The sequence below is a fragment of the Aptenodytes patagonicus genome, chromosome 2 (genome assembly GCF_965638725.1).
Source record: "Aptenodytes patagonicus chromosome 2, bAptPat1.pri.cur, whole genome shotgun sequence".
NCBI classification, from domain to species: Eukaryota; Metazoa; Chordata; class Aves; order Sphenisciformes; family Spheniscidae; genus Aptenodytes; species Aptenodytes patagonicus.
In genome coordinates, this window is record NC_134950.1 from 48,741,645 (window position 1) to 48,756,399 (window position 14,755).

General features: G+C 43.8%; 1 protein-coding gene across 1 annotated transcript in view; it reads left to right on the forward strand.

The window, feature by feature from the left end:
- Positions 1 to 13,926: 13,926 nt before the first annotated feature.
- KLHL14 (kelch like family member 14) overlaps positions 13,927 to 14,755 on the forward strand; it is a 69,973-nt gene continuing 69,144 nt past the window's right edge. Inside the window, exon 1 of the mRNA XM_076329773.1 lies at positions 13,927 to 14,115. The gene's annotated coding sequence lies outside the window, so the exon portion shown is untranslated. The remainder of the gene's footprint in view (positions 14,116 to 14,755) is intronic.

Genomic DNA, 14,755 nt, shown 5'->3' on the forward strand with positions numbered 1-14,755 from the left:
CAGTGCCCAAGTTCCTGTCTTTTTTTTCTTCCCCTCTTGGGGATTTGCAAAAGCTCATTTGAACTCCAGTGTCCCTGTACCGGTGCAGTGGCCAGTGAATGCTTTATGTTACACAGACATGCTACCTCTCAATCTAAACGTGGAATCCTTCCTGCAGAAATACCCATATCTCATGAAGCTGGAAAAGCATGGCCAATATAGAGTAAATAAATCTATCTGCATGTGGACTTTGACTGGTATCAAACTGACTCATTTATTGCCACAACTCTTTGCTGGGAGATTTTTGTTCTGCTGTAGAGCTGCTAAATTCCCCTTGAGTACTATTAGTGTTGCTGCTTTTTATGTCTCTCTCCATGACACTACTCAATGCAAGTTATAATTAACTTAGAGGAAGTAGAAGGGGATGGACTCTGTCTGTTTAGGGGGAGATGGGTACAGAACGGGAAAAGATAATGCCAAATAACCTTTGGGCTTTCTAGTATCCCCTGAACACTTGGGCCTTGGTTATTTTTAGACCTCACCTTTCTACCGAGAGGCAGCCCAAAGCCTGTTGTCAGCCACAAACTACGGCAATCAGGACTAATTTTCAGGGCTGAGGGAGGATTTTAATAACTTGACTTGTAAGACCTTTGTACTGGCCTTTTGCACAAGACTGGTTTTTAGCCTTGGAGAACTACAGAAGCCACCCCTGGCCGAGATCCTAGTATCAAAGGCGAAAATGTGTCTGTTTTCCAGCAACACTGGACAATCAGGAGAACAATTTATTGCTTAACTATTAAAGATTTAAATGTTAAATGCAGGACCTATCCTGACTCCCACAGAACCCCACAGCTGTGCATACACACACAAGCTGGAGGGCTAGTATGTCACTGAGGCACGCAAAGGCAGGCTGAGAGAGGGTAGCACAGCATTTCTGAAGGTGCATACACTTAAACAGGATCCTGGCAAGGTTTCTTGCATTTTTTAAAGAAATACTGCATTGTGGAAGAAGAAAAGGGTAGAAAAACTGGCAAACTAGTGATCACACTGCATGTGCTTTGGACACAGAAATTATTCCCCTAGCAGCAAATAGTGAATGCTAATAGGATCTTAGTGATCAGCTCACAGAATCCTTGGAAGTCGACAAGAAAAAATAAAGTGTCCTTACTGACTTTGACATCTCTCCTGCAGGTACATACAGCCATGAGTAACCTTGTACAGCTGAGTAAAGCTACCGAGTTCAGCAGGACCACTCTCATGTGCACATTACTTACCTGGGTCTCAGTAATGTACGCTCACAGTCTAAATAGTTCATACTTTTGAACTATTCAAAAAGTGAGTTTCTGAACCAAGAAGCCATTTGAATAACTAGCATGCTATTTTGATCTGCATTCTAATTTGAAAACTCATCATTATTTACATGATAAACATAAATGGTGCATTTGGAGTTGTTATGGTCCATCATGTAAATCCGTATTTAAGCATTATGAAAAAGAGGATTTGTGACTCAGTAGATCATATTAGCTGTAGAGCAGCTATTCCTGTTGATCAAATCTATTTTCTTACTGCCCAACGCGCATCAAGTCCATGTGATAAAAAATTCTTATGACATATTTACTGCTGTGTGAAATGATGTGGTCATTTTTAATTTCTTTGTATTTTTCCCATAATATTCTAAGCAGCTTGGCATTCTCTGAAGAGAACAGCAGTCTTACTCTAGGTGGCCCTACTTTGATCTCAGCTAGGTGGCCGTGAGTGATGAGCTCCCACATATTTAACAAAGGTTCCCAAAAATATTTTCTCCCTCACTCAGTGATGCCTGTCATGTTCTGTGGGCATGTCCTCCTCACAAAAAAGCATGCTAACTCCATATATTCCTTTCCCAGCCACAGAACATCTCATTTCCCCTGTTTTGAGCCATTATCCCGCTGATCCATTACACTTGCTCATCCCAATCACCTGGTAGCATTTAGAGCTGGTTTCCTTTCCCAGCAACTGTTTTGCAAAGCCAATCCAGTAGAAATGAGCTTGGTGGTCTCTTGTCACCACTGCTCCCTGCGGCGCTCAGTTCTCCTGCCAGCGCTAACCCTACAGTGGTGGCTCAGACAACCACCGGGTCTGCCCTGCTGCAGGAATAGGTGGTCAGAGGCAGACTCATTTTTCCTTCCGTTCCTCAGGTTGACAGTCCCATGCAGACAGATAAAGGTATCTCCCAAATGCCGGAAAGATCTATACAGCTGGTGCTGAAGGGAGAGGCAATAGCTCTTCTGTCTTGTGCATGGCAGTACACACTTTTCTTGCTTCACGCTGGGCCAAAAAGACCAATTTCATTCTTCTTGCTGCTGCTGTCAATGCTGCATCAAATACATGTGCAGTCAGACAGCGCTTTAAATGTAAACTAGAGACATCAGCCTTAGCATTTGGCCATAAGCTGGAAATTTGTTCTTTCCACCCCAAGTGCAATCAGAAGATATCTGCAATTACTGCGACTATATGGCACAAAGTTTTTAGGGACTGTTAATGAGCTAATGTTTTTAGGACACTCTTAACCACCACCATTTTGTATATATTCTCCATGTATGCTTGGCGGAGAGACGGGCATATTTTTGTCCGCTCAGCCTCCTGCAGCAGAAGTACTCCCTATTCTTTCCACTCTCTCCACTTAGGTCACATTTTTAAGGCTTGTTTTGCCAACTAAGGGGAAACAAACTTCAGTCCAGATCATCGAAGATTTCTAGAAAACAATATATTTAAGAAAGCTGATGCTTTGTTATTAAAACTGAGATTATCTTTACAAAGCCCCAACAGTTGTTGCTATTAGCCAAAGCTTGTAGAAGACCCCCGCAAATCCTGTTTCCATCCTCAATGAGGACAGCAAATAGTGGGGTCCTACCCCATGTGCTGCTGTGCTTTTTTACCTTCTTGGGTGAAATCTATCACAGCCTGAAACTGGGAGATGAGTCAGAGAGAATTGGAGGAACAAGGAAAAGGTAAGACAAATGAAATGGCAAAATAAGGGCAACGTTCTGCCTAGCAGATGTTCGGTATTCCTACAGTCTTGTTACCTTTGTTTAAGTGTTTGAATCGATGCTCTTAGTTTAATAAACAAAACAGATGCAAAATTTGCAGCTAAGTGTTAGGAGTGAATGTCAAGGCACAGCGAGCGATCTGCATGTCCCCTGGGACTGTGTTTTTTGGTCCAGGATGGGAAACGTTTTGTTAGAATTGTTCCCAGATTATATCCCACTGGCCCTGATTACCTTGATGTTGGGGAAATGTCTCGAGGGATGTAAATTGCCTAGAATCATTTGCAACAGCTGCCAGCGACTGCGATTCTATGTTATTACAAAAGCAATCTCCCTTCCTGGGAATTTGATTTGCAAAAATAGAAGAATTAATAGAAATAGAAAGAAAGGTTTTAAAATAAGATCAGTTTCCAAAAACCAGGCACCCTTTTTGACACAAGTATCCCTTATGCTCTCAAATGGGAATAATTACAAAAGTGACTGTCACAAGATGGTACCTGCTTCTAAAAAATAAATCTCTCCCTTGAATTTAGGCAGGCTCGAGTCAGTATTTCTTGCAGAAGAAATCTCTCCTTTAAGCTCAGTATATTTTCTGGAACAATGGATATTGAATTGTGTCTGTTAATATAATCACTTGACATCTACCGTTTTGTGTATTTCGTGTTCCAGTGAAACTTCCTCTGTATTGCTAATGAAATAATTTTTTTATGTTCTCAATAATCGTTACTCTCTTTAATGAAAAGTTAGGGCAAGATCTTTCAGTCCTTACATGTGGGAATAATTTCTACCTTCACATTACTTTCTTGAGTAACTTAAGCTGACTTAAGTGAATTAAAGTTTTGTAGGGATGGCTTGTTCGTAACTTAAGTGCTAATTGACATCTATTTCAGAACATGACATTCCAGAATGAACCCTACTTTAAGACATTAATGCAATTATGCTTTTTATAACAATTAGTATAATTATGTTTTGGGTAGTAACTAATAAGTCATTGCAGTGGAATGTAAGGTAACGTTTCTTGCCAGCTGCCTTCAAAAATCCTGTCAGAGACAGTGAGAAAGATCTGTCCTGAGTCACATAAAGCATCTCCCACAAACACGGTGAAGTAAGAGAATAGGAGACATAATACTTCCGTCTCTTAATTTTGAGGCATGACTAATTCTAGTGCTTGGAAATTTTTGGAGTTCTAGTATCACGAATTTTTTTAATGGAGTTCTAGTATCACGAATCATTTTAATGCCTTTGCATCAGAAAAAGAGTCAGGTCCAGATACAGTGGTCAGTCTAATGAGTGATTAATAGCTAAAGTGAGCTGCTGGTACTTTATTTCCTATCCCCTGCTCTGCCTCCTCTTTAACACTCAGGTAACTGTCAGAAAGGGACCCAGCTATTACAGATGACAAGGGGTAAATGCCTTCGTGTTGTCCTCCAAAGGTTAAGGTTTACCAACCTCAGTTGGAAGCCACAATCTCCAATAACCATTAATCTACTAAACTCCAGTACGAGTGAACATATTTATGGCTGCAGTCACTAAAGGGTGAAATAAAGATTAGTTTTTAGTTAGGAACGCAAAGCTTTTTAGATCAATACAGACCCACTGCTGAAATCAATCTAAAGTTTGGAATTTTTAAGTAAAGATTTACTGGGCTTCCTTGTACAGTTAATTTTCCAAAGGGGGAATAGTCTCAGCAATGTTACATAGTAATCAAATTGAGTAAACACTAGTCAGTTCGTAAACTGACCTCAGTTATGCGCATAGCAAATGAGTGTACAGCAATAAAAACACCCATAATGTGGATAGTAAATTTGCCAATAAACAGGTAAAGCCAAAATGCACATATAGACTAACATGATAAAATATTAGTAGCTACATTTGCCTATTTGAAAACATAAATAATCAATAGACATTAATAATGAAGTTGTTCGTGCGTTTCTTTATTACTGTGCATATTAAGTGTTTCAATTATTTCTACTTAGTTTGATAGATAAATGTATATGCACATTTTATGCCTTGAAAAGAATATAGGATTACTCTTCAAAACAAAAGCTACTGTTTAGATGAAAGAACAAGTGGACTGGAAATACACAGCTTGTTATACCCCTCTGCTGTTCATGTTTGACGCATGTATACAATTTATTATGCAATTTCTTGAGATTTGACAAAGTAATTGTCTGGCAAGCCATAGCTTTAATGATGGTTTTTCTGCTTCATACAAAAGGTCTGAAGGTAGTGTAGGAAAATGACTTAATAGATCAGTGTCCATAAATGCTGTTAATGCGTATTATATATATATGTGCGACGGTAACCCAAGTTATTTTCTGAGTTACCGCACAATATGTTGTGAGATTCCATGTGGTAAATTCATTTTTTGTCATCAGAGCTACTGCATGAAATCTTATATGTGGAGTTGTAACTTCCAAAATAACTCGGGTCACTGCCCTAGCTTTAGTCTTGGTGTCTGTCACTGGGAGTTCTTGACGGTGGACCAAGGGCTGTGAAGAAGCCTGGATGTTATAATAGCGCCGTGGTAGCTTAAAAAAGCCAGAATTTCCATTGTTAATTCCGTTTTAAAGGGCTTGTCGCTTGGCAGTTAAAATCCATTCAGGTCTGAAACCAAAGTCAAGGTGCAGTATATAAATTTCCTTTTAATCATATTCGTTTTAAATCATTGCAGCTATTCTTGAGATAAGGAGCACAGAAATCCTAAAGTTTTATTATTTTGAACACTTTTGCAGTCTTTTGTAACTAAAATATGTCTAATTTCAAAAAATGAAATTTCTCAGCAGAGGGATGTTCTTCATTTTGCCTGTCTCCCTGTTTTATCATCGGTAAAAGACTACCGGCCAGATTCATAGCTTGTGTGAGCGAGCACTGGGTCCACTAGGACCATCCCTTTACGTCAGCAATGAACCTTTGTCTGCTGATGAGCTGTACTCGAATGAAGTAAAAATGGAAACCTTTTTCATTTTTCTCTGGTATCGTTTCCAGCCCTAGGATATTGGGGATGTTTATTTATACCTTGGTGTAAATGAATGTGAGGCATTGGGCAGACAGGAAGATGTTATCTCATGAGCAATAGGTACCTGAAAATCACCCAGGCAACTTGAGCCAAAGAAAAAAAAATGACATGGAGTTCTGGTGACTGGGCTCCAACACCAAGTATCACTTTATTCTTTTTCATCTCCTTTTTTTAGAATTAATCATATCTACCTCATACCTGCTTTTTTGCCTCCCATATACGGCTCATGAATGAGTTTGTTGACAACAGGGAAGACTAAAGCCTCCTCTTAATCCTCTGGTACAACAGAAGTAGAGCTAGCATTGATTTCCTCACATTCCCCGTTTGGCACCGTGGACATATTCGAAAAGGTGAGGGGGGAACAATTTCCAGCTGTGAATGGTTGGCATATCCTTCACACCAAAGCAGACCACAGATGATCTGCTCGAATTCCAAGACAATGTCACTCAGAGCCAAATATAAGGACGTTTCTATTATGTGAACTAGATGCTGGCCTGAAACAGCTGGCTGGTGACACGTAGAGCCTTGCCAGCCATTCAGTGATGACTTCTTTTTGGTTTCTACTGCCTGGGCCAGATTCAAACCAGGAAGCTGGACACAACTGCCCACTTTGCTGAGAAGCAGAGAAACACTTCAGCAAAGGAAAGGGATTATTTTCCTGCTCCCATTTTCTCCTCATTCCTAGTGGATAGTATCTGCTATCAAAGTTTTATCTTCCCTGATGAAAAAGTGTATTTTTACAATGCTACACCAACCTCAGGTTGCTATTTTGCAGTTGGACCTAGTGGAGACAAGACAGAGGTCCTTGTTTATCTGGGTAGCTAGTTGGGTTAAGTTGGAGCCACTACTGGAGTTCACCAAAATCACCCTCACCAACTAGTGAGGGTCAATACCAGTTAGGGAAATAATGCTTGACCTTCACTGGCTACATAAAGTTAAAGATTACCTGGTTTTAATCTCATGAAGCCCTGTCTCCATGTTTTGTTTGGTTTTTTTCTCCCAGCAAACTAGCTAACTTGAGTTAGCAGGTTCTGACTTTAAAAATACAGTTTGGAATATGGGGGAGAAGCAGCACATTGACTATTTCACAAAGGTGAATAGGTCTGGTTACTGAGAAAGCGATGATACATGATCCCCCTAGAGAGATCACCTTTTTCCCCTCTGCAGCAGAACAAGACTGTACTATTTAAGCACAGCCCTACTATTTAAGCAGTCAGGTCAGAAGGTGCTCTGTTATCTTAGAAAGACAGAATAAAGCAAGGGGAGACTGTAAACGTTAACTCGCGTTTCCTTTGCTTTTTTATACTTATGTTTAACTTATGCCCCCAAAATTATGTTAATGAATAAGTATCTTGGTAGTCAAAGTTAACACCACATTTTATTTTAAATCATTGTTTCCTCACGAGGGAGTCAACATCCAATGAGTCCTCTCTGCTGTATCCAAAGGGAGGAGACGATCTTGGGGCAGTTGAAATGGAGCACTATGGGAGGGATTTCTGTCCCCAGAGCACTTAGATGTGATGGAGAACAAAAGTCTTTGTCAGCAGACTTTGCTTGAAAGGGAATTAAAAAAAATTCACAACTCTTCTCTCCCTTAAAAACTGTTAGTGCTCCCTTGGGGCTTGTGAGAGCCACGTTAAACCTATGGATTATGTATTATTTAGTACAAAAATGTACTCTAAATCTAGCCACTGCAATCCAGCTAGTTCCTGTTGCTCTGAAGCTTGCCCTTTCCCCCCGTGTGTCTCAAAATGTTGCCTCAAGAAATCAAGCAACTGGGATGGAGCACTGTCCCACTTGGGCATGCCTCCTTACAAAGCTTGACCATGACTTTAGAGCAATCGCGGTGCCACTTGCCACCAACGGTATCCTCCTCCTAGTTTTGCAATGAGTCTTGTGTGCACCAGGCTGGGAAAATTCAGCCAAACTGAATGGTGAATGCAGACGCATGTCCCACGTCAGGAAAGCATTCCCTTTCAAGAGAGCACTTAAGAATATGCTTTAAGAAATGCTTAAATGCTTTCCTGAACAGAAATGGACTTAAGCACAAGAGAGTATCCCTTAATTGGGAGTACAGTGCAGACACAATCACTAAAGCTCGTATTATGTGCCTGAAAATCGAGTCCCAGAGCGTAAGCTTTTCCAAGTGATGGTTAGAGGGTTCCTAGTTGTAGCATGGTTCTGTACAGAAGGATTTGCTTAATCCACCTTGCTTTTAGATTGCAATTTCCCCAAGCTTAGCTGCTTCTTTTAACAGTTCTGAGTTCTGCCCCCCCAAAGTTATTAAAATAACTCTTTCAGAGGCAATACCTTATATTCTGATTTTTCAGAAGCTACCCGTTTTCTACAAACTTTATTCATGTCATCTGGATTGCACAGCATTGCATTGAATGACTGTTTTATTTTTTATGTAGTTTACCCTATTGCCTTTTTGGGGACTGGGAGAGGAGGAAGAACAGTTTGTCTTTCGGTGCTCTTAGGTTCATTCATTTAGGGTCCTGTTTAGCAGCTCCCAGTCCACCCCCACCAGAGCTTTGAGTAAGCAGGGCAAAAGTGTGAATATGTAATGGTATCACGACTCCTTGTAATAGAAAAAATTCTGCTCTGCATACATTCAGGCATAGAAACAATACTTCATGACATGTCTGTGTGTATAAATAAAACTACTCAGTATTCCTGGAGGAATCTCAAAGCACTAGGCAAGCATGGATTAACTAGGACACAACACAGGCGATCGGGATGCCTGTGACACCTCTGGGGCCAGTTGTGCCAGTCTCTAGAGCCACACGGTTACGGCAGCCACTGGCATAGCAAGCATAATAGTAAAAGTTCAAAAATACCCAGCTGGGGGTGGAGCTGGGCAGGTGTGCTCAGCAGGGCCGACGGACCACAAGCTGGGAGAGCCTTGGACTGCACTAATGAAAACCCTTTTTAGCATTTGTTAACTGAAGCACAGAGATATTAAAGGATGCACCTGGGTCAAGGTTGTTACACCTATATTATTAGACCCAAGATAACTTTTGATTTCAGATCTCTCTCCCTCCCAGCTCCTTGCAATGCCTCACATCCCTTCGGTTTACAGGGAAAAGGCTTCCTCAGGGAACAATAAGGCACCTGTGAGCTTTGGATGGTTCCCAAGCCCTAAACCCAAAGTGTGCAAGCCAGTGTAGGTACAATCACTGTGTGCCAGTGATGGAAATCCAAACGTCCAGACCCTGGCTCTAACAACCACCACCACAACCTCCTGAAACCTTCCACTCCTGCCCTACTCCTGGACTGATACTACCTGGCAATGGATGAAGTGAGTATTTAATCTGCACTCCAGGAACAGTGCTGCTGTGACGCCAGGTCTACCTTCAGAAGTGCGAGCTTACAAACTTCCACATCAGAAACTTCAGGGTGGTTTATACAACAATGTTCGGCATGAGTAGCAACGTTATTGGTAACAGCCAATACTGCTGTTGCTCATCTATTTGTACAGTACTTGTACTACAAAAGGGACCTGTGTGCTCAGATCTGTCCAAACAACATTGCTTAACAAAAATGATCCAGATTACCTGTAGTCTTCACCTCTCTGGAACGTCCCCAAAAGAACTTTCTTCTCCTGTGCTGAGAGATCCCATCCACACACAGGTGGCTCTGATGAGCGCTATCATCTCTGTTCTACCATTTGAAATGCAACAGTGGCAGAAATGCAGACTGCTGAGAGAGTTCAGCAGGCCAGACGACATGCACAAAGTCAATTGCTGTGCCCCTAATAGGGGAGCCAGCTGAAGTTGCGTTTCTGACAACAGTGTCAATGACAAAGGGGCAGGTGTTCAGAATTGACACTTATTTTTGTTCTTAATAATTAAGATACTGTGCATGTAACTTGATTTCTGAGCTGTGCCAGGATATCAGTGTATATTGCAACAACTAAAACTGCAAAAAATCCCCCACAAAACATCAGTTGTGCAGAGGTATGTTTCATATTACAAGCGCAGGTAATAAAGGGGTTCTAAATTTCTCTTTTTTATATAATTACTCTTAGTGAAAAGTATTTACTGTGCTTATTTACCAAGTTTGTTCCCTGGGATTCTAATGACAATGCCTTATACTTTCTTGATGAAGGCCTCCTGTGCATGAGGACCTCTTCCTTTAATTGCAGGATGTGATTCGGTTCCTTTTGCAGTATTGACTTCCCTACTGCAAGTCTCTGCAATGAGGCTTCGGTAAGTTGAGGAGTCTGCATGGAAGGAAAGAGATGAGCTAAGGGAAGACAAGTAAAAGCACAACACCTACTAACCTCTGGCTTTGAAAAGACGAAAGCATGGGGCACTGCCCGCTGTTCTTTGGAAATCCTGCTTAGGGATAGAGCCCTATAGCTACAGTAGGGAAGGCTCAGGAGTTAGAATGTGTTCAGTGCCTTGGGGCAGACGCTTTTCGCTCCCAGTGGTTTCCCTGAAGTCTGTGATGGTCTTAGGCTTATAAACTAGAGACATGAAGTCCCTGCTTAAACCAAGTGGCAAGTACATCTAGTTTTGCTCCACAGAAGAAAACGGATAATTTTACATGGTGCAGGTCAGGGAGTAACCGCAGAAGAAAGAAAACACATGGAATTTTCTGCTGATAGCTGCCGCCTGTAAGAGAGGAACTTTAATTTTCTACTTTGCAGATATAATGTGTAAAATTTTGAAAAGCACCCAAGTGAGTTAGAAACTTTGAAGTCTCCTTTCAGAAGTGCTCAAGCCCATTTAGAAAATACCATACCCAGGACTTCTGGAAATATTTGTCCAATGTAATTCGTAAGTGACCACAAATCATATATATAAGTAAGACTGAACTTTATTTCAACTTGAGTTAGTGTAGCAAAGTTAAATAAAAATTAACCAGGTCCTTTCACTAATGAGCAAAACATACCAGTATGCTAGTCCCAGAAACTTGCTACACATTGGCACAGACCTGTTTTGGCAGCTTACAATGGTATAAGAGTGTGTGACACATCACTCAGTGAAAACTGATACAAAACCCCGTGGGGATTATTTACAGCCATTACAGCAGTAAAGTTCAGCAGCACAGGCGTGATATAAAAATTGTTCTTCCCATCTACTACAGTTGGGTGACAACTCGCATCACTGAAGACACCAGCTACTAGTGAAATGGAGGTGTCCTATAATTCATGTTTCTCTTCACCTGAACGGGGTCAAAATCTGGGTGGCCAACAGGGTACAACTGGGAGGAAGGGGAGGCACAACGGGAGCAAAACAAAGAAAACGGTTTTAGAAGCAGCATATGAGGGTGTCATTCTTTTGGGAAGAATACCATGCCCTAAAACACCAGCTGCCTAATTTCGCTTGGAAATTTCTTGCAGAAATACTTGACGTCCAAGGGAGGAGGAAAGGAGATACCTGGTGAGGAGAAACAGAAAGGTATGACAGAACTTCTTTTTTAAGGTCATCAGAAAATAAATAAAAGCAGAAACTGCCTTGATGCCTTTCAGTTCCAGTCCTTGCATTCGTGAGCAATCTGACTCCAACTTTGTAAATGCATCGGCATCCTTGGCCAAGTCAAAGAGAAAGACCATGAGACCTGGCATACAAAGTCCCACTCCTGGTGTGTATTTTAATTAACGAGAGCCTGAGTATTATCTGGGAAAGGGGATGGGGCTCATGGCTTTCACACCAGGTAAAACTTTCTGTAAGTGCTCGCTCCAGTCTCCTTTCATGTGCATTTCATTCAAGGGCATACATTCCACCTTTTTCTTTTCTTTTTTTCTTTTTTTTTTTTTTGACAATTGGAGGTTTGACAACAGAAGAACAGAGCTATAAATGTGAGGGTGCAATATATCATGAGATAAAGTATGGAGAACATGTCCTCTACCAAAGTGCCCCTTGGTGGAAAGAAAAAGCCCAAAATGCCTACAATGAGCATTTCCTCTGCTTGTTACAACTATAAAGGAGCAAAAACCAAAACAAAGCCCCAACCCATGGGCTGTGCTGTGCACGTTTCTAGGGTATCAGCTCTGGCAGAAAGTTGAAAGGTTACATTTGTGAAATAGCAGCTGCTTTCCTGCCATTTGATTCAGGCTTCTGCATTGCAAAGTCTTGAAACCGAAAGACAAATCTGACAATATGCTAATCTTCCAATAAAAAAAAAAAGTGACTTCTGAACCCTTATCTGTTGAAGAGCTGACAGTGAAGTTCAGAGACGGTTGTCTAACCAGACAAAACGATAGAGAAAATATGCCTTCAAACAAGATCATAAATCTTGAACAGTGCAGGGGAACAAATGTAAAGGGAATGTTTTACCACTAACACCATTTAGTAGCCTCACTTTCTTTCTCTCCCCTCCACCCCTCCAGCCTCATCAATACTTGCAAGGAAGGAGGATGTATCCTGTCAAAGCAGTAATATAAATACAAGGGGGGTGGCGGGGTGGGTGACAATATATTGGGTAGTGAAATCAGACATTATTTCCATCACATCTGGGGTGCGGGGGGAGAGCAGAGACACAAAACAAATACTGTGCAACCTGAATACAACAGACTTACCCCCCCCCCCGCCCAGCAACACACACACACACTCGCACACAAAAAGTTTGCATATTGCACAGGGCGCTTGAAGATCATAAATCTATGCATGAGAAAGATGTAGTGGAAATTTTTGGGGGGATTAGAGTTTATTTTTGTCATCTCTGTGAGACAGCTACTCATTCATCCAGATCACAGCTAAGAAAAAAGCTGGTCACAGAAATTAGCAGTTTCAGCTCAGCAGCAAAGTCGCCAGCCTGTGAAGGCAGAGAGAAATTGACTAATTAGCAATGCGCACTAAAACTTGACGGTTCTTTATAGAGGGAGAGAAGAGAGAGGGAGAGCGAGAGGGAGGGAGGCAGAGAGGAGGGGGGGCTCGCTTTTTCCCCTTCTTTCTTCCAAAGATGTTTGAAATCGCAGTCATTTACGCTCGACAATTTTTACAATAGCCTTGAGCCATAATTTTGCGAGTCTCTCCAGCATCCATCCCCCTGTATGGTCTCTCTCCACTGGCCATGCACGACCGTTTCTCTCCCCAACCGTGGATTTCCTATTACTCTCGTTACGACTCACTGAGCCCCAGGCCCAAGGATAATGATGTGTTGTTTCTTGGTAGCATAATTTGTCACACGTACATTTTTTCTTCTTCTTCTCTTGCAGAAAGCTCTGCGCTCTCTCTCTCTCTCTCTCTTTCTCTCTCTCTCCTCTTCTCTCTCTCGTACATTTTCTTGCTGTTGCTAATTCATGGTGATCAAATGATGTACGACAAAATAAATTGTAAAGAGTGACTGCTCCGAGTTGGGAACCAGAAGGTTTTTTTTTTTCTTTCTTTCTTTTCTCTCCTTTTTTTTTTTTTTTTTTTTTTTTGAAGGAGCGAGCAAACCTTTAAAAAGGAAGGACAATTGATTTTTTTGGGGGGGAGCTTAAGTGAACCTTTACTTTGGCAGCTGGTTGTGGAGCAGGTAAGTTTCTGGCCTTGTGTCTAACCGTCTCTGTGCATTTTCTTGTGTCTCCCGATTTGTTTGTTGTTGGGGGAGAGGAAAGGGGTGTCTGTGTGTGCGGGTGTGTGTGCTGGAAGTGTGTGCGGGGGGGGGGGGGGGGGGCAGTTGTGTAACGAACGCGTTTGCAGAATAAACTCCGATTACAAGAAATGGGCAAAACGAGGAAGAAAGAAGGGGAGGGAGAAAGAGGAGGAGTGTGTGTGTGTATATATATGTGTGTGTGTGCATGTATGTATGTGTGTGTGTGCGCTGGGGAGGGGGGGATTGACCGGGTCCACTTAAAGGGAGAGGCTCCGGGAGGTTTCCGTAGCCGGCGGCGGGGCGCGGAGCGGGGCTGAGCGGCGCCGGGGCAGGGGAAGCGGCTGGAGGGAGCCCCTCGCTGTGCCGATAAATGGGGCGGGGGGGGGTGAAGGGAGGCAGAGGAAGCCCAGCGCTGGCGAGGAGCGACTGAGCGCGCTGCAATGGCAGGAGCAGGTCTCGGCGGGATCCCGCTGAGGAGGAGGAGGAGGAGGAAGAGCGGCGGCGGCGCTCCGCGGGGCGGGATGCGGCCAGCGCGGGTCGGTGGCTGCGCAGCCCCCGCAGGTGCGGCCGCAGCTCGGCGCTGCCCCGCCGACCACCCTCCCCGGGCCGGGCACAGGGCCGGGGCGGGCGCGGCGGGGCCCGGTCGGACCGAGGGGCCGCCGGGCAGGGCCCTGCTACCCGCCGCCCCCACCCGCCTCCCCCGTCCTTCCCCCAACTGGAACTTCACGTAGTTACCGGAGTTACGGCAGCGGCGCCGTCTGCTGCGAGGAGAAGCGAGCCGGGCAGGACAGCAGCGGGCGGCCCCTCGGCGGGCCGGGGGCTGCCGCTTCCTCACCCCCTCTTCCTCCTCCTCCTCCTCCTCCGGGGTGCGAAGTATTGCAACCCCCCTCGCCCCCCCGCCGGGTCGAGGAGAGGAGCTCAACTTCGGTACCGGCCAGCGCCGGGCCCCCCGCCCCGGGCACGCCGCCCCCCGGCCGCGGGGAGGAAGCGGGTCCCGGAGCCGCCGAGTTGCCAAAGCGGCCGGAGGGGGCCGGGGGCTGGCGGCGGGCAGGGCAGCTCGCCTTGCCGGCAGAGTTTCAGTCACTTGGTAGTTTCTCTGGGCATCGCGGAGTTTGGGGGGGGCGGGGGGGGGGGGGGGGCGCTTATTTTGTGTGTGTTTGATTGCTTGGGTGGTTGGTGGGGGGTTTTTTTGGGGGGGTGG